This window comes from Dermacentor albipictus, chromosome 5 (genome assembly GCF_038994185.2).
Source record: "Dermacentor albipictus isolate Rhodes 1998 colony chromosome 5, USDA_Dalb.pri_finalv2, whole genome shotgun sequence".
Classification (NCBI taxonomy): Eukaryota; Metazoa; Arthropoda; class Arachnida; order Ixodida; family Ixodidae; genus Dermacentor; species Dermacentor albipictus.
Window position 1 is genome coordinate 69336234 of NC_091825.1, and position 27019 is coordinate 69363252.

The 27019-nt window shown below is 47.8% G+C and overlaps 1 protein-coding gene across 2 annotated transcripts in view; it reads right to left on the reverse strand.

Annotated features, from left to right (window-relative positions):
- The window catches only part of sim (single-minded), a 108587-nt gene extending 86747 nt beyond the window's left edge, over positions 1–21840 (reverse strand). The window contains exons 1-2 of one of the 2 annotated variants that reach the window (XM_070539629.1): positions 21696–21839; positions 21432–21596 (exon numbers count right to left, since the gene is read on the reverse strand). The gene's annotated coding sequence lies outside the window, so the exon portion shown is untranslated. Of the gene's footprint in view, positions 1–21431 lie in introns of both variants that reach the window. The other variant, XM_070539630.1, reaches the window with a different exon arrangement.
- Positions 21841–27019: the final 5179 nt, after the last annotated feature.

The following is a 27019-nucleotide window of genomic DNA, read 5'->3' on the forward strand; positions in this document are numbered from 1 at the left end:
TTTTTTTACAAATTAAGAGACAATATTTTTCTTTCCCAAGCGACGCGGAGTAGCCGTGCCACTTGAAGGTGCCAACATATATTATATCACGTAAATAAAGAAAAAAGCCACATAAGTATGCTAGGCCTGCGAATGAAGCCGGAAATAAGGTCCACTACCGAGCAGCTAACTTAGTTATGTAGTAGTCATGACAGGCCAATATGCATGATTTTTTTACTGATGACTGAAACGGATCAGTTTCGACAACTGCTTGCTAATGTTTGACCCGAATTTTTGGCATTCACTGTCTCTGTAGTTTGATGTATTCTAATCTTGATGTACGATGCGATTACATACCTAACAAGATGCATGAAATGCTTCGTCGCAACGGCTGACTCAAATATGTGCTCATATAGCTCCGTGTGTGGCTTTTGATAGTCTCCAGAAAGCTCCGCCATAACTGAAAGCATAAAGAAGACAGTGGTATTCCCCTTCTTTCGATTTCGGGGTACTGACGCGTCAAACATCTTCCCCAAAGACTTTCTTGGCCGGCTTGTGCAGCCCGCAGCTGAGAAGCCTTGCTGAATTCATGCAAGGCGAGACCGACTTTGTCTCCAGGGTAAGTAGGCACGGATCGTTTTCGTTTTTCTTACGAAACGACGTCCTCGTGAAGAACTTTTCGCCAGCCTGCGCAAACTACCTTCTCGTCATGCCCTCAGCACTCCGGTCAGAAGTCCTGCATGCTCTGCACACTGATATGACAGCCGGGGACCTCGGGTTTTCCCGTACGTTCGCAAGAATACAAGGGAAGTAATATTGGCCTCTCGCCTGACTGACGACGTCGCCCGTTACGTGAAAACACGTCGAGACTGCCAGCGACGCAAGACACCACCGACAAGGCCGCCGGGATTATTACAGTCGATCGAGCCTCCTTGCCGACCATTTCAGGAGATTAGGATGGATTCATTGGAACCCTCTCCGACGTCAACATCTGGAAACAAGTGGGTCGTCGTGGACACCGAATGCCTTACCCGCTATGCCGAAACGAAAGCCCTGCGCAAAGGTAGTGCAGTGGACGTAGCCAAATTTTTCGTCGAGAGCATCCTGCTGCGACATGGTGCGCCAGGAGTCCTCATTACTGGCAGAGGAATGGTTTTTACAGCTGAGCTTACTCAAGCCATCCTGCAGCATAGCCAGACAAGCCACCGGAGGACCACTTCCTACCAACCGCAGACGAATGTCCCAACCGAACTACTAAACAAGACGCTCGCTGACATGTTAGCGATGTACGTCGACGTCGAACACAAGACTGGGGATGCCGTGCTCCTGTTTGTCACATTTTCTTACAACGCGGCAGTGCAAGAAACAGCACATATCACGCCGTCCAAAGTGGTTTACGGATGGAACCCGATGACGACTCTCGACGTCATACTGCCGCACGTCATGGACGAAGAAAATGTCGATGTCGCTGCCCATCTCCAGCTCGCCGAAGAAGCCAGACAGCTCGCCCTCCTGCGCATCAAGAACCAGCAAAGGACCGACAGCGGGCACTACAATCTTCGACGACGCTACGTGGAGTACCAGCCCGGCGACTGTGTTTGGGCTTGGACCTGATACGCCGACGAGGACTCAGTGACAAGCTATTGCGACGCTATTTCGTACCCTACAAAATTATCCGACGTATTGGCGCACTGCACTATGAGGTCGTGCCAGACGGTATTTCACGATCACAGCGGCGCCGCTCGCGACCTGAAATAGTCCATGTTGTGTGCCTTAAGCCGTTCTACCAGCATTAACGAACTTTGGGACTTTGTTATTTTTTTTTACTGCCTGTGCTTTTGCTTTTCGCTCGTCTGTAAAGTTTGCAGCGTCGGGACGATGCTTTTTATGAAGGGGGCATTGACACGTGTACTTGTTTATCTTTATTGTGTGACCGCGTTTCACCGTCTATCAAATGTTATCGCTCAGCTCAGGCTGCGCCTGCATGTATCGGATGCTTCTCGAATGTTATGGAGGGTTTTATCCGCTGTTTATTGTCACTGAACCTTGTGCAATCTGATTGCTTGTATGCGGGACGCGAATTGTGTAGGACTCTCTGTAATGCACGCGGCTACCAGCGATGACTCCTGTATAAAAGCCGAGGCGCTTGCCCCGCAGATGAGGTTTCGACGACCGCCTACCGTGTTCGCAGTTATCGCTGTGCTTTGAATGTAACTTGCTTTTATCGGCACACCTTCGTCCAATGAAAGTTTTGTGAGTCATAGATTTGCCGCTGTATTACTCAACTTCACTGCAGCATGACAATACAGTATTGCAATGCGTCCCGTAAAATTCAATATACATTCGCAGACTTTAACACTCTCCGACTTCACATATATAAGACTGGATTTATTTAGGTTAAGTATGTAGCTTTACTGAACGTTATGTTTGCTGCTTTTGATGCTAGCAGAAGCTTAATGAAGCAATGAAGTTCAATGCATGGCGTTATGCTCGCAAATGCGTCAGGTTAAAATTAAACCATTTTCCAAGCGAATCTCGTGTTGGCTCACAAGTGACGTTCTCGTGGTCACGGAAAAATCCAGTTGCTCCCAGAACTGCGCAGCTGCGGGAAAGGGCAGTTTGATGAGTTCACAGCTGTGACAGTTGACAGCAAGGATTCCAGTTGCATAGGTGCGCGCTCACGCCACGCGTGCTACCAATCAGAGCCATTGCGCTTCAGCCGGGGAGGGAAAGGGCAGGAAAGAGTTTCGCTCGCGCTGTGCCGGCTTCGTTTCCATTCGGTTCAGTCTCGGAAAACGGATGGTACGGCCACGCGTTGTGCGTTCCCCCGAGGAACGGGCAGCGTTCGACGAGCGGAGGCGAGAACTCACCCGTGATGGGCCCGCCATCGGCACGCCGACACAGCTGTTAGAGCCACCCGAGCTTACGCAATTTGACAGCAACGAGAAGATCCGGAGCTGAGTGAGCTGGAGGTCAAAGCAATCTGGCACCATTACCTGTGGTTTACGTAACCGTGACGAAGGTCCGGTGCACGCAGCACAAGCTCCTCTTACCACCATTTTCCCGTTGGAGAAGAGCTGCCGTTTTTTTTAAATAAGCGCCGAGAACCAAACCTATGGGGAGCGCGTCGCGTTTTGCCTCATGCTACGTAAGCGAGGCGCTTGCGTCAGACGGAGACTACGCAAGTCCTCGCCGCCAATAAGGCTAGGAGATTCGTCTGTCCGTCGCCTGTACGCCTAAAACTTCTCTGGCGCCACCCCATGCGCGTGCGCAAAAAATAAAGAAAGAGGAAGAGAGGCGTGCGATTGGCTGCGCCAGGTATCATGACGTCGTTGCTCTGCGTTGCAGCTGAGCGCGCGCGCAGCAGTTTCTCTCCGGCTCCGAAGTGGGTAGGCCACGCGTCATACGTACTCCTGAGAAGCAGGCAGCTTTCAATCAGCAAAGCCGCGAGCAGAACCGGGAACGAAGTCGTCTATGCGTTATGCCGAGGCTGCAGCCCGTGCACGAGTACAGGCTTGTGCAGCCCAGCGCAAGCAGCAACTGCGTACCGAGGACCCGGCAACCTACAAAACCGTAGTTTAATGAAACGTCGAGATTAACCCAGTGATATGCACCGGGGCAGCACGTTTCAGCTTCGCTGGTTAACCATCTGTACGGAGTGCTTGGCCGGTGATTTTTTAACAGACAGTTTATAGTGAACGCCATGACAACTTGAAGCACACATTTAGAATGCCACGAAGAGTTATGTACGCGTATCCACTCGAACATTAATTAGTGCGAATTCAACTAACTTTCGTCGAATACGCATATACCAGCTGACACATTGTTAAAGGTTGCTCAAACGCAGCGCCCCCTGGCAGCCCTGCCTCTTTGTGTTGCTGCTGCGCCATACCTAGCGGGCAATATATAAGGGGCCACAGTAGTCGTGTTTGGGATAATAAAGATGTGAGTTCGTTACTACTATAGGCGTGCTTGGCCTGTTCTTGGGTGGCTGCGCTTCGCGGGCCAACATGGATCCCATTCACTGAGCCTTACGCAATTGTATCAACTGGCGACGAGGTGAAAAGGACTTCTACTGCTGCTCGCACTTATACATATATGAAATACAAATACAAATATACACGTGCTTTCTGACAATCAAACACCTAGTCCAAGACTTCGCAGAGGTGTTCGAAGAAGGTCTTGATACGTACAAAGGTCCCAAAGCGTCCTTACATGTTCCTTCAGACGCCCCATCTCGGTTCTTCAAGTCACGCCTTCTGCCATATGCCTTGGCAGATGGAGTCACACGCGAAATATAACGATTAAGAAATGCCTTCCTTGTTCCAGTGAAAACATCCTGGTGGGCTGCACCTATTGTTACTGTGGTAAAAAAAGGATGGACGCATCAGAATCTGTAGGGATTTTAGTGTCACCATCAACCCAGTAGCGACAGTGGAGAAATATCCCATTCCAAGGATTGAGGACCTGTGGACTGTCCTTGCAGGGGATGAGAAATTCACCAAATTGGATTTGTGCGACGCGTATCAGCAAGTAGTTCTTGATGAGGCCTCCAGAGAGTACGTCACAATTTCGACACACGTGGGGTTGTTTCAGTACGCCCGCTTGCCTTTTGGAGTGTCATCAGCTCCTGCTATATTTCAACGTGAGATGGAGAACTTGCTGAGAGGACTACCACATGTGGCCGTCTATTTCGACGACATTCTTGTCACAGTTGCTAATGATGCTGAGCATTTCAGCAACCTTCGTGCTGTGCTTCGCAAGCTTCAAGAATCTGGCCTCAAAGTGAAACTCGAAAAGTGTCATTTCTTCGTGCCACAAGTGGAGTATCTTGGGCATTGATTGAAAACTTTATTGTTCCACCGAGCTGCAGTGCCCGCCTCTTAACCTACACGTAGGTAGGGGAGGAGGACGAAGCAGACCCCGCGCGTTGAGGACGGTGAGTCTTCACGGCCTCAACGGCCAGGTGGATTGCTCGACGCTGTTCGTCTTCAGCCTTGCTCTGGAGCAAGGCCTCCCAGGCTTCTCTACTGTCAATGTTTTCCTTGGCCCCTGGAGAGCCAGCACACTCCCATATTATATGGTCTAGCGTACCTTTTTGCTTACAAATTTTGCAGAGCGCGTCGTTATAGTCCCTCGTCTGTGTTAAGTAGATCCAATGTGGTGATGTATAATTGTTTCCTGGAGGCGTAGCCAAATGCGAGCGTCCTCCAGCAGCCGCAACAATAGCCACAACAAAGGGCTGATCAACGAATAAGTGTATTTCTAGAAAAGATAGATATGCAGCTGCGCCTTCGGGCTACGAACTGGCACTTGATGTCACGCGACCTTGTTATTTACACCACCCTTCTTGGCGCGGGCGTCGCTTGGTCGCCGTCGCTCCTGACGTCACGGGCGCAATATTACGTCACAATGTACGTATTTCTGCTTGCCCCTCCTGGGGCAAGCACAAATACGAGATTCATTCGACAAGCGCGACACGTTGTCTTGGCTATCGGGACATCATGGCGTCCACGCCTCGTAGTGTGCATCCGCATTTTGCTGCATTCCGGCATAGCTTGCAAACAATGTGTGAACAGGGTATAAATATAAACGTTGCTTGAGAATAAAGTTGTAACGCGTGCGCTGCAAGAACATGAACATTGCATGAGAATGCTCGTTGCATAGGCTGAAAGTGAATAATATGCATCGCGATTAGGTATAACGCACTTCAGATCCAGTTCCCTAAACATTATCTTCACATAGATTGCAATGTATGCGTTGCATCGGCACCTATTTTAATGCGTAATCATTATTTGGCGAGTATCCCAGAAAAATCTGTTCGTCACGCGAAAAGTGTAATGTCTTGTGTCTGCACAATCATACGTAATTTGTGAAGATATTTAATCCTTATAATAGTGTAAATGCAGATGATTGGTCGCTTTATAAGCGATACGGAACTTAAACTTAAGAAAATTGATCAGAGAGAATACCCATATGATCAAATTTACGCGTACCCATAGGAATACATAGGTCTTCTTAGAAAATGCATGGGGAAACTCATAGTAGGGTTGGGCCAACTGAAATATGCGGTCAAGCCAACTTGAAATTCGGAGGTACGCTTACGCAAGCTCAGACACCTCTAGCGGAGAACTGAGAACTGAGCTGTCAAATTGGTGCTGTTGATGCCAAATACTTAAGGGAGATTCTACTTATGGATCTTCTTTTTGAGCCCCATGAGTGGGACAAGTTGTTCACAAAGCTTTCACATAAATGGTAACCCAATATAGCGATAACCGGGACATTCTTAAGAAGGGCGATAGTATTTCATTGCGAATGTTACCCCGTAATTCAAACTGCTGAATATCAGAAGCTAAAGACACGTTGAACTATAAAACATATTACATCCTATACAAACATTTCTGTCGTTTAGTAATTTCCGAGCGTCTTTTCGTGATGTCTCCGGAAACATGAAATTCGTTTATTATTTCCTCTTGTTAAAACCTTTTGCCTTACAAGCCCCAAACCTCTCGGTTTTGTTTTTGTTGCCGTTGTTCGCTTTCCTGTGTGTGTTTGCGTTTTTATAATTTTTTTCTTCGTTCCCATTTTCGTTGTGTCTGGCGCTTATAGTTAAATTTCTTTGGATATTCCGCCCTGGGGCGCCTATTCGTCCGGCATCACTTAATTTAACAAACAGAAATTGTTTGATGTGCACGCTTTCGATTTGATGAGGTTTGCTATTTAAAGCGTGGTTTCGCAAAGCAGTGTGGACCTTCTTGTATATTTCGGTTTCTTTTTCTCTATAGCTCAGTGGCAATGTCATTGGGCGGCTAAGCACGAGGACATTGGTTCGATTCGTTGCGGCAGCTGCCGCATTTCGATGGAGGGCAAATGGAAGAACCCTCGTGAAGCGTGCATAGGGTGCACGTTAAGAACTCCGGGTGGTTTAAATGAATTCGAAGACCCCTGACACGGGCGTGCCTCATAATCACATCGCCATTTTGACACGTAAAATCCCAAAATTTAATCCTTTAGCTTCTTTTTCTTCTTCTTGAAAATGACTATATGCGTATGATAAGAAAACCGTGCTTCGGTACTTTTGTCAGACTATACAAGAAGCGTAAAATTCTTATTTTTCCCGCTTTTTTTAAGTATTGCCAACTTATTATTTTTTGTGCGCCCCGCCGGGGCCAAGATTGATCGGCCAGCGACGGTTGCAGGGATGCAGGACAAGTTTGTTGATTAGTGTAGAAATCATTCACTAAAAGCGCTGTTTCTGGCTATTTGTTAAGTTCGTTTAATAAGGAGTTCTTTGTTCGGTTCAGCATCAGCTGCCTCTTCTTGGTAAGTACCACACTGGACCTTGGAAAGAAGCGACAGTGCTTCAATGTCCAGGTTGGTACTAAACAACGGCGACATCATAAGCGAACCAAGATTATGAATAGTCATACCCTTTAACCAGGTACGTATAATACCGCCTTAATACCGCCGTAGTGATCTCTCTATTCACGCTGTTTCAGCGAAAACTTCCGAAAAAAAAAAGATTGCTTGTGGCAGAGAGCACAATTCTAGTCAATGAGCTGGTCTACTCGAAGAGGTGGACGTTATATGCACAAAAATATTGAAATGCGTAATAAACTCACTAAAAATCACTAATTCCGTGTTAACTAATTACCATATGGCACGTATTGCATTTTACGAATTGTAGCGGGTGAGACCTCAAGGTATAGTCACTTGAAAAGAATTGCGTGGATGACACCATTTATGAGATATGCGACATCAATTAGACTTGCGGTAAATGTACATTGTCATCCCACTTACTTTGTTATCAAAACGTCGTTTTATATATCGGAGCACAAAAGTAACTGGAACGCCAAGGAAGCTATCTGCAAAGCTCGGCAATTAACATATCGGAACTGGTGTCACCCTGAGAATTCTTTCCATGTGCATTCGCCTAGCGAACTCTGCGGCTAGAATTTGTAAATTGCGATATGTGCCATAAGGTAATTCGGTAAAAACTTTATTAGTGAATTCGTGTTCATTTGTCTATCATGCATTTAACCTTTTCTTTTTTGGTGCGAGTGATGTCCGCCTCTTCTAGTAGAGCAGCACATGAACTAGCATTGTGCTATCGGCCCTAGGCAATTTAAGGAATAAATTAGGGGCAGTATATGGGGCATTTTAAACGATCCCGGCGTATACGGTGGCGCCCCTGTCGCACCAGCGGCTTTTGGGGAAAAGATCACGAGCGCAACTCGGGGTCTTTAGGGACTAAGAGGGAAGGATGCGTTTTTTTTCCTGACTCGTCACACACCACGCAAGCAAACACACACATACGGACTCACGCACGCACACTCCGTCAGCACACAAAGGCAGTGCAGACTTGTAAACGCGCAAGATGTACAACGCCCAAGAGGACGGCGGGGAATAGAACTGGGAGTGGGGGGGAGGGGGGCATGAAGAGGCGGCCAGGCCTATATCGTATATGGCGACTATTTACTCAAGAACCCCCGATCACTGCCAGTCCGCAATGCGTCTATACGCCACTGTACCCTGAGCCCTCACTGAGGCCACTCAAAAGGACTTACGGGTTCCCGGATGAGTGTCGTTTATGGTGGATCCAGTTTCCACGTCCTCAGCATGGAGACGAACAAAGGGTAGCCGCGAAAGTTATATAGAAGAAAAAAGACGAAACAATAACGAGGGGTGCTGAACGACGGTAGTGGGGGGGGGGCGGCACGAGAGGGGGGCGTTGGAAAAGCAATGTGTCCCTGCCGCTCAACAAAGTGCCGAACGCGGGCCGATAGTTTCTCGCCGGCGAGCAGCTGAACGCTCTCCCAGGGATCACTTTACCCCGAAACACTCGTGCCTGTTTAAAAGGGCGCGGTGCGTTGTGTATGGTTTTAAAGATTTTGAGGGCTGCGCTAAGCTGGCCGTCTGCGTAAACTGTTTGCAGGGAACTCGTGGGGATTGGCGAGCAGTGCTTATGACTCGCGAGGTTTGTTTGCCTTTCGCAGAAAGGCGAGTGTTTCAATATTATTGTTATTATTATTATTATTATTATTTGCATACTTACGGCTCCTTCTGGCACCCATCTTCTAACAGCGCACAAATTAGCTGTGTGGATATGCTTATGGCGACAAGTTTACTAGCAGTTTGCGGATTTCGGCTGCGCTTTGATCTCTTTCAAGCAACCTTGCATTACCCTTTTGTTGAGATTACGTGGTTTTGTACGTTTGAGACAGTGTGTCCTGTGTATAAGATGTAGCGGCAATAAAAGCGGTTCTGCAGTCACGTTCTGTTGGCAATAAATCCAATTACGGGCTTTTATTAATAGCCATGTAGTTGTAGCTGAGCCTTTCCAAATTAAACGTCAAGCTCAACGAAGGCTTGTACCAGAGATATTCGGTGTGAAAGTTGAAACGTGTGAGTGAGTGAGTGAGTGAGTGAGTGAGTGAGTGAGTGAGTGAGTGAGTGAGTGAGTGAGTGAGTGAGTGAGTGAGTGAGTGAGTGAGCGAGTGAGTGAGTGAGTGAGTGAGTGAGTGATCTTATGTCGTGCGCACATGCAGGTTTCGCCTTAAATGTTGATGATGCCCTCGTGTACTTGGCCCACGTGATCATTGTGCGGTTAGCAGTCCTCCATAAACATCAACAGTGAGTGCGATTCCTCTCTCCTCGCCTAGGTTTGGGTGCTTCAAATTTAAGTATCGATTCTACATCAGATAGTACGCCCAGGCGCCTTTTATACTGCAGAATGTCCAGACGAGGCGCTTCATCTTCTTCAACATGGTAAATTTCGTCGTTAATGACAAAGACGATGAGCCATAAGCTTGATTGAAGTCAAGCTGCCGCGAGAACTCGAACCATGTGCGGAGGCAAAGGATAACCTCGCCTCACCGCACTCATCTTTCTCTGCAATCTCATTATCCACCGAGGTTACCATATACATATCTATACCGCCGAATGTAGTATAGCGCACTAGGCGAGTTGCCATTGGTTAGTTTTGGAAAGTTAATGTAGAACGAGGGACAAGGCGAAGAAAGATGGCCGATGGCAAGTGCGTCGTGTTTTGCCAACGTTCTTCGTTTTGCCCCTCCTTCTAGACACCCTTTTAAAATTATGTATCTGCACTATGTGTTTTAACGAGTTTCTTGTTTATTCCGTCGTATATAGGCGGCACTTTGCCCAGAATAGCTAGCTTAGACATTTTATTGTTTGTAGAAAAGGGCGTGGCGGAGGAAGCTTTTTTTTTCCTCATCGACGTTAGCGTAAAAGTGCCGTCGGCCTTATAATACCAGCCCACTCGTTCTTAGCAACGTGACGCTTAGGTGCACTGTAAAATTATTCTTTTCTGGGGAAAGAAATGGCAAATTTTGCTGCACGCATTTCCCGTTTCTCGCTCTTTCTGTAGCTTACGCTTCTTGTCAATAGCCTTTTTCTGTTTATTTAATATTCCTCTCACGGTTGTAATTTTCCGGGATTACGAAAGATCCATATATTGAGCGACGCGGTTGTAAGCAGGGAGATTGATTGTAAGAGCTCACGAACATACAGGTCACCAGGCTACACAGAACATTTGGGAAGTGACAAATGCACGTGGTGCCGCGCAACACATCCAGGCATCAATTATTGAAGTATATCTCTACGCGTGCTCTTAGTGTCATAACTGGCCCCTTGAGCAGCTGTACCTTTTTCTAGCAATTAGGACTAATTGGCTCTAGCATATCCATTTATTTATTCACGACACCTTTAAAGACCCTGAAGTGAAGGAGTTGCATAATAGGGTAAGGTATCAATAAAGAAAAAAATAATATAGTTGCAAACAAGGTAAATGGAGAAATAATGCAATACAGTATATATACATATATATATATATATATATATATATATATATATATATATATATATATATATTGCGAAAAAATACAAAATGCAAATAAATAAAACAGAACTAAGGGTAAACAATGTCACTCAATAGAAACTACAATGCGAGAGGAAGATGAAAACACTTCGGACGTAGAACAAATGGTCAAACAATATTGCAAATTAAGCAACATATGAATTGAGTAAAAGAAAACAATGTTTCCCGCAAGCAAATGAATATTTATACTTTGAACGAAACAAAAAATATTGATGCTTCTACACTTATGCGAGTGACGAAGTTGCACACAGATGTTAATTGAGGATATTAAAGAAACGAACACAAGTTATTTCTCTCAGTATTCATGAGAAAATTTTCACTTCATCCTATAGGAAGTAATTCTGTAAAAATCAAGGATAACTGCCTGTCAACCCAATTTTTTTCATACCAAAAATCTCTACAATTTTCTTCCAGAGAAGTTTTCTGCAGTAAAAAAAAATAAAATTTCGCTTTCTTGTCGTTTCTTTTACGTTTATATTGTAGCGTGCTCATTAAGCAACAGTAATTTAACTTCTCCGAAGCAAGTATGTAAATGAAATTTCTGTTCTGCCAACTGGTCTCTGCAGAAGACTTATGACCTTTTTAACAGGCTTAAAATGAGCGTGTGTGGACCTTTCAAAAATCCAACTCAACCTACAGCTGTTTCACCTATAGCGTTTACACCCGATGCTGTTTAGCGGGCGCCTTGCCTAATGAAAGTCGAGATGAAGTGTGAGCGTTTCGGCAGCTACATAAAAAAAATGCCACGTTAAAATTCACCTTCTCGATTATGATATTTCAAAGCGGGCACACAGGGTTTGAAGGACTGTTCATACGGCAAACTTAGAAGTTAATATCACGTGTCGGAGACTAGCCACAATGCCTAATGCAATGCAGTGGTCGAACGTGAGTGAAAGCGTTCTGTTCCTTAATTCCCTTGGTCGGCTCGGCCGTTTATTCCTTTCCTTCTTGCGCTGTACCAGTTTGAGAATCAAGTACCAACTCGGCCAGTCCTCAACACATGATTGATATTTCTCTTTAAACTTACCTTGCCCCGCTTTTCCCGACCTCCCAGTCTCTGAAAATACGAATGTTCTTACACTGGGAAGACAAAGTGCGGAAATATTGGCGAACGCCTCGGCGAAGAAGGAACTAAGCACAGTGGAAAAGTTTGAAATGTGAAAGTAAACTGATAAAGTGTTTCACCCCATAGATCATAGTTCATGCGTATCGGTGCATCAGGCACAGCTTCAGTGCCATCGGAAGAATGCGAGAAGGAACAGGAGCACTTCCCACCTGTATCTACAATGCCTCCTTAGGAACATGATTGTCACTTGCGCTTGTGTGGGGGGCAGTTTCAAACTTCAATAGAATAATAATATGTTAGGTTAGATTTCGAGTACACTGCAGTCTAAGAAATCAAGATTATTGTAACAATGCCTTCATAACGCATAATAGACGATGACGCACTAAGCCCTGTTTTTCATCATTCATCATCATCATCATTCATTCATCAGTTTGCCAATTCAGTATACATTTGAATGCGATAAGGAGGACGGCTTCAGTTCATTCAAGTTCATTAGTCACATAACAAGGTTTTCTTTCTTTCGTGCGGGGGAGACTGTGTCCAATGAACCTAATGGTTTAAATGACTTAAAGTTGAACTGGCATGATCTTTTCGACTATTTATTTCTTGCGTTAAGTCAAATCACGAGACCTCAAAACCACAGAAAACATTGAGACTATTGAGACTCTATACTGGCCAGAAGGTGATGTGAAAAACGTTGATGGAAATGAAATTACCATAATTTATAGTGATATAATCGAGCACGCCGTTCAGGATGTAAGTAGGAATTAGAAATTGGCAAGGAAAGTCTCATGCGCCAGTAGGTGGTGAGGCCAGTGTGTGAAATCTTGGTACTTCGGATGTAGTCTATGAGATTACTGCACGTAAGTCAACTGTTATTAAGTACAACATAATAATTGCTTAACATAGCTGTTGGCACATTATTAGACACTCGCGCTATATTCTGTGCTTTGGAAATCAAGAGCACTCGCATGGCTACGGCAATACGCTGAACTGCGTATCACGTGCGAAAGCGCCGTTTCGTTTTTCATCCTATTGATTTCGTTTTGAGTGGTTAAACACCAAAGAAGTTGGACAGGAAACCACAAAAACGCGTAGGTATAATCACAGAAATACTTTCTTTAAAACTTCGGAAAAAATGAATCGCAGGAACACTTCATAAGAAAAATAATACTTTCTCACAGCTACGACCATATTGACACGTGTACTTATCTTTATCGGGCGACCACGTTTCGCCGCTTAACAACTGTAATCGCCCAGCGAGGGACGCGCCTGAATGTATCCGATGTTTCTGGAAAGTTATCGATGCTTCTACCTGGCTGTCTGTTGTCGCCGAACCTTGTGTTATCTGATTTCATCGCGTAACGCGAATGGTGTAGAACTTTGTGGAAGGCACACGGGTCCGAACGATTAGTCTGGAACATTCGATGACTGCTCTATAAAAGCCGACGCACTTGACCCGCTGAGCAGATTTTCGACGATCGCCGACTGTGTTCGCCGCTATCGTTGTGCTTTAAGTGTACCCTGTTTTGTGGGCACAGGTTCGCCCAATAAAAGCTAGTTTGTCTTTCACAGTACTGCTACTGTGTTCTTTGACGTCACTACCACGTGACATCTGGTGGAGGTGCTTTTGGTCCATGTACCGCACGCCCCCGACAAGCCGTGATCCAAGCCCGGACCGTAAAGAGAGCACCAACTTAGTCACGGACCATCGAGTAAGCCGTCGTCTACAACAGCTGCCCCCGGAGCACGGACTTCTGCCTGAGAAGACCAAGAAGATTGTGGCCAAGACAACCACAATGGCTGCCCCAGTCTCACCCATCGTACTTCAACGACCCAGAGAGCCCCCTACCTTCCGTGGAGCTACGTCGGAGGATCCTGAAACCTGGCTCGAAACCTTCGAAAGGATCTCGACCTTCAATAGCTGGACCTCTGAAGATAAGCTACGACACGTGTACTTCTCCTTGGAAGATGCCGCGAGGACTTGGTTCGAGAACCGGGAGTCCACCCTAGCAACATGGGACCTGTTCCGCAGTAACTTCCTGAGGACGTTCACGAGCGTTGTCCGAAAAGAAAGGGCCGAAGTTCTGCTGGAAACCCGAGGCCAACTACGTAATGAGACCATCGCTATCTTTACAGAAGAGATGACCCGTCTTTTCCGGCACGCCGACCCGGAAATGTCCGAAGAGAAAAAAGTGCGTTTCTTGATGCGAGGCGTAAAGCAAGAACTTTTCGCCGGACTAATCCGAAACCCACCGAAGACCGTAGCCGAGTTCGTGACAGAGGCTACGACGATTGAGAAAACGTTAGAAATGCGCACTAGGCAATATAACCGCCAAGTGCTCACGCCTCAGTGCGCCATCCAAGCGCTGGGCTCCGTTGATCTCCAAGAGACCATAAGGGCCATTGTGCGCGAAGAACTGCGCAAGGTCCTGCCTTCGTCGCAGCCCCAAGTGGCTTCGATCGCCGACATCGTCAAAGATGAGGTTCAGCGGTCGCTTGGAGTCCCGGAGGTGCAACCCCAATTACCGCAACCACAGCCCGAAGCGATGACCTACGCCGCCGTCGTACGCCGTCAAGGTCCCCCTCCGCGACCACGCCAGGGTCCTGCAACGACGCAATTCCGTCGTCCGCCGCCGCCGCCGCCAACGCGCCCACCCGTCGCCCAGCACACCTACCCGAGGAAGACCGACGTTTGGCGCGCTCCTGACCACCGCCCGCTCTGCTACCACTGCGGCGAAGCCGGCCACGTCTACCGACGATGCCCATACCGGGAGATGGGACTGCGAGGTTTCGCCGTCAACGCTCCGCGCCCGCAGCAAGGTGAACGCCCTCGCGATATCGCCGACTACCTCGCCGCCACTCAGTGGAACCCTCGACGACCATCCCGTTCGCCGTCACCAGGCCGCTACCTGTCACCGCAGCGCCGACCATACAGCGGCCCAGCCCGGGGCCGCTCCGCGAGCCCATATCCGGAAAACTAAAAGCAGCAACCGATGGAGGTGCGGTTGCTGTTCGTCGAACTGACGAAGATCCTCCGCCGCCGACGAAAACGACGAAGAAACTATCTCGACGACCTAATGAAGACACGCCGCAGACCCGACGAAGTCAGCAAACCAAGACTACACCGACGAAAGACGACATGACGACGCGACGTTCCAGTTTCAGTTCAACACGACGCAGCCGTGATCCGACGCCAAGACCTAACTGCAACGCCAGACAAAGAAGCACCGACCTCGACGTGCTTCTCGACGGCCACGCAGTTACCGCCTTAGTGGACACCGGTGCTGATTACTCCGTCATGAGTGGACACATCGCCGCCCACTTGAAGAAGGTTAGGACTGCATGGGAAGGCCCTCAAATTCGGACCGCTGGAGGACACCTGATTACGCCGACTGGAATCTGCACGGCAAGAATTACCGTTCATGACCGGACTTACCCTGCCACCTTCGTTATCCTCCAACAGTGTTCACGCGACGTCATTCTCGGCATGGACTTCCTAAACCAACATGGCGCAGTCATCGGCTTGAAGTCGAAGTCGATAACCCTGTCTGAAGATCAAGCGATACCGCCCGAGAGCCCTCGTAGTCACCACGCCTTGAGTGTGCTCGAAGATCAAGTGAGCATCCCGCCTCGCTCCAGCATTGTTATTTCGGTCGGCACCGAAATACCCGCTGACGTAGAAGGTGTCATCGAAGGCGACCAACGTCTACTGCTAGACCGTGAAATTTGCGTCGCAAGAGGGATCGCTCGACTCCACGGAGGGAAAACGGAAGTGATGCTAACCAACTTCAGCCAAGAGTTCAAGCACATCAGCAAGGGCATGACAATCGCGTACATCGAGGAAATTGTGGAAACGAGCAATGCCTTAGTCCTCACAGATTCTGCCGCATCTACCCCGCCGACCATTGTCCCCGAACCAGACTTCGACGTAAATCCAAGTCTCCCCATAAGCAAGCAGCAAGAGCTCAGAAGTCTTCTCCGACGATACAAGGACTGCTTTTCGACTTCATCAAAGATTCGACAAACACCAGTTGCAAAGCATCGCATAATAACCGAAGAGTGCGCTCAACCACTCCGCCAGAGCCCTTACCGAGTTTCGACGCGAGAGCGTGAAGCTATTAGGCAACAAGTCGACGAAATGCTCCGCGACGACATCATCCAGCCGTCGAAAAGCCCGTGGGCATCCCCTGTGGTCCTGGTAAAGAAAAAGGACGGAACCCTGCGTTTCTGCGTCGATTACCGTCGTCTGAACAAGATCACGAAGAAGGACGTATACCCCCTCCCACGAATAGACGACGCATTGGATCGGCTCTGCAACGCTAAATACTTCTCGTCGATGGATCTCAAGTCTGGCTACTGGCAAATAGAAGTCGACGAAAGAGATCGCGAAAAGACCGCCTTCATCACCCCAGACGGCCTCTACGAGTTCAAGGTTATGCCATTCGGACTGTGCTCGGCGCCTGCAACGTTCCAGCGCGTCATGGACACGGTTTTAGCAGGATTGAAGTGGCAGACCTGTCTCGTTTACTTGGATGACGTCGTCGTCTTCGCCGGAAATTTTGACGATCACCTTAGGCGGCTTGCAACAGTACTAGAGGCCATCAAATCATCAGGGCTAACTCTGAAGCCAGAAAAGTGCCGCTTCGCTTACGGCGAGCTTCTGTTCCTAGGCCACGTCATCAGCAAATCCGGAGTACGCCCCGACCCGCAGAAAACAGCTGCCATCGCAAAGTTCCCGCAGCCCATTGACAAGAAGGCAGTGCGTAGATTCCTTGGCATGTGTGCCTACTACAGGCGCTTTGTCAAGGACTTTTCACGCATCGCTGAGCCGCTAACGCATCTAACCAAATCTGATGTCGAGTTCAAATGGCAAACGGCGCAGGCCGACGCATTTCAAGAACTAAAACGACGCATGCAGTCACCGCCGGTACTCGCACATTTCGACGAAGACGCCGATACCGAAATCCACACTGACGCCAGTAGCCTAGGCCTCGGTGCCGTCCTAGTCCAGAAGAAAGACGGGCATGAACGGGTGATATCTTATGCTAGCCGGTCGCTGTCAAAAGCGGAAGGCAATTATTCTACGACTGAAAAGGAATGCCTCGCCATCATTTGGGCTACAGCAAAATTCCGCCCATATCTATATGGCAGGCCATTCAAAGTCGTCAGCGACCATCACGCGTTGTGTTGGCTAGCTAACTTAAAGGACCCTTCAGGACGGCTGGCGAGGTGGAGCCTCAGACTGCAAGAATATGACGTCACGGTGATCTACAAGTCCGGACGAAAACACTCCGACGCCGACTGCTTATCGCGCGCCCCCATCGATCCCCCGCCGCAAGACGACGAGGACGACGATGCCTTCCTTGGGATAATAAGCGCGGAAGACTTCACTAAACAGCAACGAGCCGACCCGGAGCTAAAAGGTCTCGTCGAGTATTTGGAAGGGAACACCGACGTTGTCCCTAGGGCATTTAAGCGCGGGTTGTCGTCGTTCACGCTACAAAACAACCTGCTCGTGAAGAAGAACTTCTCACCAGTCCGCGCCAGCTACCTTCTTGTTGTACCGTCAGCGCTGCGTCCAGAAATATTGCACGCCCTACACGACGATCCAACCGCTGGGCACCTCGGATTCTCCCGGACGCTGTCGAGAATACAGGAAAGGTATTACTGGCCGCGTCTGACCGCCGACGTCGCCCGTTACGTCAAGACATGCCGAGACTGCCAACGACGCAAGACACCACCGACAAGGCCAGCAGGATTACTACAGCCGATCGAACCTCCTCGCCGACCATTCCAGCAGATTGGGATGGATTTGTTGGGGCCGTTTCCGATATCAACATCCGGGAATAAGTGGATCGTCGTGGCGACGGACTATCTCACCCGTTTTGCTGAAACTAAAGCTCTACCAAAAGGCAGCGCAGCCGAAGTGGGGAAATTTTTCGTCGAGAACATCCTGCTGCGACATGGTGCCCCAGAAGTCCTCATCACAGACAGAGGAACGGCTTTTACAGCAGAGCTCACCCAAGCCATTCTGCAGTACAGCCAGACAAGCCACAGGAGGACAACTGCCTACCATCCGCAGACGAATGGTCTCACGGAGCGCCTGAACAAGACCCTCGCCGATATGCTAGCAATGTACGTCGACGTCGAACACAAGACGTGGGACGCGGTCCTGCCGTACGTAACCTTTGCGTACAACACGGCGGTGCAAGAAACAACACAGATCACGCCGTTTAAGCTGGTTTACGGCAGGAACCCGACGACGACGCTTGACGCCATGCTGCCGCACGTAACTGACGAAGAGAATGTTGACGTTGCTAGCTATCTCCAGCGCGCCGAGGAAGCCCGACAGCTCGCCCGCCTGCGAATCAAGAGCCAGCAGAGGACCGACAGTCGACACTACAACCTCCGACGACGCTTCGTCGAGTACCAACCTGGCGACCGTGTTTGGGTCTGGACCCCGATACGCCGACGAGGACTCAGTGAGAAACTACTCCGACGCTATTTCGGACCCTACAAGGTCATCCGACGTATTGGCGCTCTGGACTATGAGGTCGTGCCAGACGGCATTTCGCATTCACAGCGGCGCCGCGCACGATCTGAAGTGGTCCACGTGGTGCGCCTTAAACCCTTTTACGGACGCTGACGAAATTCCTTATTTTTTGTTGTTGTTTTCTTTGATACGGGTGTTTTTATTTCGCTTGTATGTAGCATCGGGTCGATGCTTTTTAAGAGGGGGGTATTGACACGTGTACTTATCTTTATCGGGCGACCACGTTTCGCCGCTTAACAACTGTAATCGCCCAGCGAGGGACGCGCCTGAATGTATCCGATGTTTCTGGAAAGTTATCGATGCTTCTACCTGGCTGTCTGTTGTCGCCGAACCTTGTGTTATCTGATTTCATCGCGTAACGCGAATGGTGTAGAACTTTGTGGAAGGCACACGGGTCCGAACGATTAGTCTGGAACATTCGATGACTGCTCTATAAAAGCCGACGCACTTGACCCGCTGAGCAGATTTTCGACGATCGCCGACTGTGTTCGCCGCTATCGTTGTGCTTTAAGTGTACCCTGTTTTGTGGGCACAGGTTCGCCCAATAAAAGCTAGTTTGTCTTTCACAGTACTGCTACTGTGTTCTTTGACGTCACTACCACGTGACAATATATACTTGTCGTCTGCCTCCCGCTAATGCCGGCGTGTAATCGCTATCGCGCTCACCTTTGACCATTTTCAGCATGCTTACAGTGGACAACTACATCGTCACCGCAGATCCAAAAATATTGATTAAAAATGTTCCACGGCGTTTTCCGCGTTACTGCTTCGCGATTAGACACTCTGAATGGTAAGCTTACCATTGTATTAAAAAAATTGGTACCCTGAAATTTGGTAGTCAGTCCCTCTAATAATTTAATAAAACAGGTTTTCCAAAGCCAGTTTCGGTTTCGTTTCCAGAAGAATACAGTGTCGAGACGTCGCACAACACTGCATGTGGAAGCAGGACATTGAGACCTTTTGACGTTCGCTCCGGCTCACTCGGTCGCTTCACATGATGCTCTTCCTTGTGGGGACCGATGCAGCCGATGTAGCCGACGATCGAACGAGCCTGAGCGAGTGTCAGAACATCGCCAATGTCCTGCTCCCAGGTGGCCACATACTGTGTCTTGACGTCACGACACGGTATCTCCCTTGGAAACGAAACTGTAACTGGCTGCAGAAAAGCTATTGTATTAGGTTATTTATACGGTGTTCTGAAGCTTGTCACTATTTCTGTAGGCTCTAGCACTCCTATAACTCCATTTAATCCAAAAAGATATATTTGTCGAAAATATCAAGTCAGTATGCCTTTAAGAAAGCCTAATTCACAACTTCTTTTTGTGTTCTGAGGAGCGTTCTTCGTTGGCTTTAACTCCAACGCTGGACTCGAAAGTGTGTAAGCAGCTTCGTTGGCTGATGCGCAGCGATATGTGATACTGAGACACTCAAAAAGATTTGTAAAGCCGACCTATATGGTGCTGTCAGTGGTTGCGAGACTTGTCTGCGTCGTGTACACTGCAACGTGTGAAAGTGTTGTCATTGAAGCAGCCTTGCGCAAACTCTCTCGCCGGCAGGAACCTGTTCCCTTTTCAAACAGCAAGCGTGCGTTTTAAAAGTAAACACAGCGTGGTTCATTACATGCAGCAAAAGGTTGCCCGGAAGGAACTCTTAATCTGGACTGATCACGCCATTATCAGAATGCCTCTATCGGTGGTGCCAAAAACTCCGAAGGCGGCTCTCAGCATTTCAAATAAACCTGCATGAGTGCAGTTTAGACACGCTGTCAGCGTAGCTGATTTGCATTATTCGACCAGTAAGACTTCACGCCATATGGTTCATGTCAGGCTGGATAGATGGCTGGTGCGTCGGCTTGCATAAAGTACAAATGTCCATCAGCCCAAGATGAGGATATGGCCTTTGTGTCGTTCGCCGACTTAGTTTTATGTACCAAAAAAATGCTCCTGGGCATTTTGTGGGTTCGAATAGTGAACATTGGGACATTGCAACTGAATTCAGGTGTCCAGTACCACATATTGGCGAAATGGAATTGAGAGGTCCCCAGATTAATCTCAAGGTCATCGTGCGGATGGCTGGTTGATTGATCATACCGCTGCAACTCTGGCACTATTTGATGTACTCACTTGACGGCTGCCGAATAATTTTTGGCGCCTTTGGCTCTTCTACGTGCATGCACTTAAGTTGCAGCACCCAAATGTTTGTTGCGTTCCACCCCAGTTCAAATGCGTTGCCGTGACTGGAAATTGAACCCGTGTCCTCGTTCTCCGCTGCAGAACACAATAGTCTCGGAATCACAACGGCATGACAATCACGAGTTGATAACAGGCAAAGTATGAGGCATTCATGGGACTACGCTAACGTGTTGTGGCAACTGTTGTAGTTTACTACGCATACTGACGCAAGTCGGAATGCTGGCTGCTTTTTGTCAATGCCAACCCACACTGTACTCTGCCTTCATTGCTTTACTTGTGTCAATCAAGTTCTTCCTCACTGCCAGTCTTGCTTTCAAGACGTCCTCGCAAAAGAACTTACTTTACACACTCGCTAAACCATCACCTCGATTTCAAGGTTTCTTTCGCAGGATCGCCAATTGTGTACAGCTATGTTTCTGCACATGGATGTAAGCGAGCTTTCTTCAAATGCTGTTAAGTACCACGAAAATAACTAATGAACTAAGAAAATGTGTGTGCGGAAGGGAAAGTTGAAGAGATAAGGATGTGCATTTGGAGAGACACGCTCAGTCACTTCTGTTCGGTATTCGTTCCCTGCACAGAGCCATATGCCTTACAATAGAAACGCTCAGAAATACGATAGTACTATGCTTTAACTGCCGAGGGGGCTTCAATAGAGAAATTTACACAGGAATTCCCATGTACTGCTTAAGATGCACCAAATGTTAGCCTGAATTTCGCGATGGGGATCTAACTTACCTCAGTCGTGCTGTAGCCTCCTCATCGCCGACGCACGTGGAATGTCCGGCAATGCCAGCGACACCGGAAATTCCTCAGAGGCACCGTCATTCTCGTGCGGTAGCCGCCATTGCGCACAACTTGGTTCAGATCCTGCTTACAGTTTTCCCCGTGGTTCGGTTCTGGCTGGCAGAAATGGTGTGTGACGATGCAGTGCTTCAGTGACCGAGTGTATGAGTTTCAATGTGAAAATGAGTAGGCAAAAACGCCACTTTTGCAAATTACCATCGTCAGCGTCAGGCTAAAGCATCACTGTTCCCTTTGCGAATAACGTGTACTTCCGCGGAGAAACTTCGCATCGTGCGGGAACAGAAGTCAGTCGCTGTTCGGGACATGTCCAGGCCGCTGCCGAACGGAGGCGGTGCAGGTAGCGGGATTCAGTGGGATGGAGAAAATGGGAGAGGGTGTTATGCGGAAAAGGCGAGTGCGAAGAAGTCATTGCGTTTCTTTATTGCGCGTTGTTACGCTATTGCGTCTCTCTCTCTCTCTCTTTGTTGGCGACTACAAACAACGACAAACAAGCACCGCATACCTGACAAGCGTTACGTCCGGCCGTAGAGGTGCACAGCCGGGAAGCTGCGCGATGCGGGAAAGGGGGCAGAGCTCTTTCGAGAGCCCCGCCCACATAGAAGAGAACCCCCGGTCTCGCGTCACCTACGCCGCCATCCCATTCGCCCAGCTGGGCTCAGGTTTGTGAAGGAGGAGAGGTGGGATCCCCTTCTTGAATCGAACCGCTTTGCGCCACGCGCGGCAACTACGGCGGAACGCTCCGCCCTAATGCCATTGTTCTCTCCTCCTACAAGCGTTGGCGCTACGCCATCTCTCTCTCTCTCTCTCTCAGCCATATTTCGTTTAAAGCTCGTGCTTTACTGGGCCGATGCGCGACTATCGCGTACCGTGCACCTACCGAAACAGCTGCATGTGGTAGCTCGCCGCCCTTAAAACGGCACCGTTTTATGTGAACCTGAGACGCGTGAACACAGCGTGAGTGGATTTTTTTAAGGAACTGTGTTTGAACGCCACGTGTCACCGCTCTTCAGGCGTGCGAAAAGTGCGCCTTCCTCCTCCTTATCTTAACGAGCCCAGTATTCCAGACAGATCTATAGCTTTCTCGAATCGGCAGTATGTAGGCGGTCTTAACTGAGGCTTATGGGAAATATAGGAGTTGGCGGGAGATAGTAGATAAAAATAACGCCGATTTCCCTGAGAGAGCGAGAAATAAAGAAAACGAATTATTGTAACGCATGAAACAACGCGTCTTTCTGCAGATGCTTTAGGCTCAACAAGTGGGCCGCTGATTTCCATCGAACAAACGAGCTTGCGCGCATAATCTCCTTGGTGAAGCCTCATTTCTTTTACCCGGAGTATAGGGGGTACACGTGGACAAAGTGTGTGCTTAGAGCCCTCTTGAAAAGAAAGGAGAAGGACATTGTAATAGTTGCAACTTGACAAAACGTGAGATTCTAGAAATGTTCATGTCAGCGAGTGTCTCGCTCATTTTCGCACTATATTTGCCGAGTGGTGTTAAATCCACGGCCTGTGAAACCGGAAAAGCACGTTATTGCGAATGGTACATTTTGTGTAATCTCCCTTTTCTACTGAGACATACATGGCTTCAAATCGGGCGACTCAAGTTTTGAAGACTTGCATAACTGCTTTGTTGTAATCTCAGCATTCTCCTGAATTGAGTTAGTGGGACAGAAGCGAAATTATGGACATCTCTAGACAGCTTGTCGGTTTCTGCGTATAGAAATGTTGATTGGGCCATGGAATACAGCACTAAATCAATCTTATTTGGAAGCCCTTATAGATAACCTCCGTTAATAAAATGGACAGTATAATTATGCATGAAAAGTTAGCGTGACCCTGGGTGTTCTTTACAATTTTATTTCTTAATATTCTACTCACATGATTGAACGATGTGTTCGACAAGCGTGCTGGCGTGGGCTTGTGTCAAACTGTAAAAACTGCAAAACGTGCCCTTTATTGCAGCCTTTTTTTTAGATTGTCTCTCTATGCAAACTTGCAAAATGTACTCTAATGACATCAACTTTACAGCGATGCTGTTAACTGGAGTGTCGCAGCCGCTATCGTGCGGTGGTTTAGGCCAGTGGGAGGCGTCGCGTGCTTGATATGAAATGCCAAAGAACAGTGAACTGCAATCGGCATCGGAGACTGCAATTTTCGCTTTGAAGTTGTCATGATTATGATTATAAAATAAAAGCTGCCTTGCTTATACCTCACTCGTTTAGGCAAACAGCTATGTGTGCGTTTCTTTCAAGCAGTAATCCGTAATTATTGTTTCTCACGTCGAGTTTCACCGCCTGCTCGTTGGAGTTCAGCTGTAGTAATTTCGATAGTACGCGCTCGCGTTATTGCGATAACGATTATACGGATCCTCGTGGCACATTTCGCCCTTGCCACTGCCATTGAATGAATATAACATATCGATACGACTGCGCGTGCTGCACGTGCATAGGGGACACTGAAGTTATGATTAATAATAAAAAAGCATGGGTAGCACTTTAATCAGAGCATGCACACGTAACCACTTGATGCACTCACTAACCGCTATCAGGCTAAAATAAGGCCGTATGGAACTTATCGTGACCACTAACGTTGCGCTTGCACTTTAACAGAAAGCGCAAAGAGAACGTCATAAGGGTGGTACGCGAAGGGCGTTTGGCTGCACAAGCGATGAAGCATTATATATATATATATATATATATATATATATATATATATATATATATATATATACACACACACACACACATATCCTCTGTCCACTCAATCGGTTCATTCCGCAGTCAGGGCCGCAGTGCGGGCATTCTCCGAAGCTACAGTTTTTCCCTATGGACTTTTGTAAAAGTACTGTTGTTCAGTATGTCAATATGGGTTTGTGTAAGTATATTCTTACGCGGATAGACTGCATACTTATATTCACATTGATGTCTAAGCTTGTTTTAAAATACTGAAATAATGAAGTCATTGAAATAAAGCTGAAACGGCGCGGTAGTACAAGTGGTTGTGCTAACAACACAACATCCTGTTTGAAGCCATATGCACAGATGGTGTTCGCGCTTTTGTATTTACGCTCTATATGTTAAACAAGTTTGGACAGCAGAAAACTGTTAAGGTTGACACGGAAGCCTATTTGAATTGTACTAAAGGTGGACACAGGACCACCCTTAAAACGTGTAAGTATCAAATTAGTGGGTCACTTGAATATACTAAGGTAAAATATGTTCTCTTAATTTATTGCATGCCTTAAAGTGCTGACGTAGTACCACCACAGGTACACATCATTCGCAGCGCAGTCACACAAATTCGCCGCCGATTTCTTTCTTTCATCCATACCACAACTCACACAAACACGTTACCATTGGGACTGCCCAATGGGGCTCTGGTCAACATTGCTCTGCCTATCCTGGGTCCTGGTTGAATTCGCGTAAATATTCGGTGGTGCAGCGCCACTACCACCTGTGGGGCCCAGCATTTGGTATGTGTGTCGCTTATGCCGACATTTGCTTGTGCTGCTTTGCTTGCTGTTCCAGCATAGATTTGTTTCGCCGGTTACACTTAAATGTTTCATTCAAATGGCACACAAATCGAAAGCACAGCTAGAAGTACACACGGCAATAGCGCGGTATAGCTATGCTCTACTAACGAGCCCAGGACATCCACACTTTGTCGTTCACATTGTGAGATGCGTTGCATTAGGACCATAGGTTGTTCTTCGCTTGCTAATGCAGAAGTAAAATGACGTGGCTGAAGCCGTACGCGCCGTCACGTCAGGCAGTTCCACGTATCGGTCCTCACGACAAAGTGGCAGTGGGTTAACCCACTGAAAAGAAAAGCTCAGAGACGTGTGAATTCACACGTCTCTGAGCTTTTTTTTCCCAACTACGTATTATTGCGAAGTTTCCCCAGATATGGAGAAATTTTGACGTTTCCCTAAACGAGACCTATCCCCAGATCCAGAAATCTTTTCCTAGGGTTGGCAGCACTGCAGGGGAGTACTCTGGCTCCCTTTCCTGGCACGAGGGATGTTCTTGCGCAGGTTAGCCTTATGCTGAGCAGGTGTGGGCGCACTAAAGCGTGGTGCGTACACTGGTTTGAGCGGAACTAACGCTAAACGTCAAGCTACGCCTATCTAGGGTCGAGCATCTCCTTGGCTGAGGGAACTCCTAAGAGGCTGACTTCAGACGTCGAAATGGATGCAGCAGCTTAGGAGGTGCTTGATGGCCCCCTAAGGGTTACAGTGGTCGCATATACCAAAATGAGCAATTCCAATGAGGAATGAGTATGACTTTGAGAAAGCTACGCCCATCGTAGCCAGCACAATAGCGTAGTGTCACATTAGGAAAGTCTTGATGGCGATCGCAGTTGAAGTGATGGATAAAGCATGCACGAACGCCGGTTGCGATTCTCGAGCAAAGAGCAAGCGAGATTTCCCGAGCAATTCTCTGAAGTTCCCTAGCTGCGTCCAATCTTCATAGTGGCATGATCGTTGTCTGGGCTTTATCTGATGGGTATATCTATAGCAGCCTCGTCAGGAAGGTGGTTGCCGGAAATGCCACAATGACCAAGTAGCCACTGAAAAAAAAAAGAACACCGTGCCTTCCTTCAACTGTGTGATTGTAGATTTTTGTTATGTTTGACATCATTTGTTCGTAGTTCCCATGACCCAGCGTCAACTGCAAGCTTTGAAGGGCTGCTTTAGCATCACAGAACACTGCGCATTTCCATGGGAATTCTAGTGCAATATATATAACAGCGGCCTGAAGTGCGGCAATTTCTGATCGTCTGGACGTGGTAACCCGGCACGTTTAAAATTTAGCTGCGAACTGAGGGGCCGGAACAACTACAGCAGCCGTTCGATTGGTAGACATGACTGAACTGCCCATGTAGATGTGAACACGGTCCGCACACACCGTGCAATAGCGACATAGCAAGGTGCTTTGGGATTGGTGAGGACATCGGTGCCTTCTTTGCAATAGCTGGTATCTTTAGGCGTACTTGAGGCTTTTGCATACACAAAAGGGGGACAGATCTTGCAGCTGATGCGACGCTCTTTTGAAATAGTGGCTGGTCAGGAAAAACAAAAGGAAAAGTTCTTGAAGATGTCGCCTGAAGTCTCTACACTGGCTAATAAGTGACATGGTACGGGAAAAAATGCTTAATACTCGCATGTACTCTAAGCGTCTCAGCAGCTGTGTAATCGACATTGCGTGCTCTCTTACAATGGAAGTCGTTGCAGTGGTTGATGCGCATTGAGGAAAACCTCAACATCGGTGAAGATCTTGTCGTTGTAAGCTCTGAAATGTCGCTATAGCGTATACGTTTTCAAAGGCAAAACCACACAGCCTATATGCGCTTTGGCGCTGTGTTTGCTGGCCGCTTGGTTTCCGTATTTTAGTTTATATATATATGGCAAACGACTGCTCACAGAAATTTGCTAAAGCGGAGAAAAAAAGCTACACGGCGCCCCAAACTTTAACAAATTTAGCGAGCGCATATAAAAGCACGATCGCTAATAAAATAAA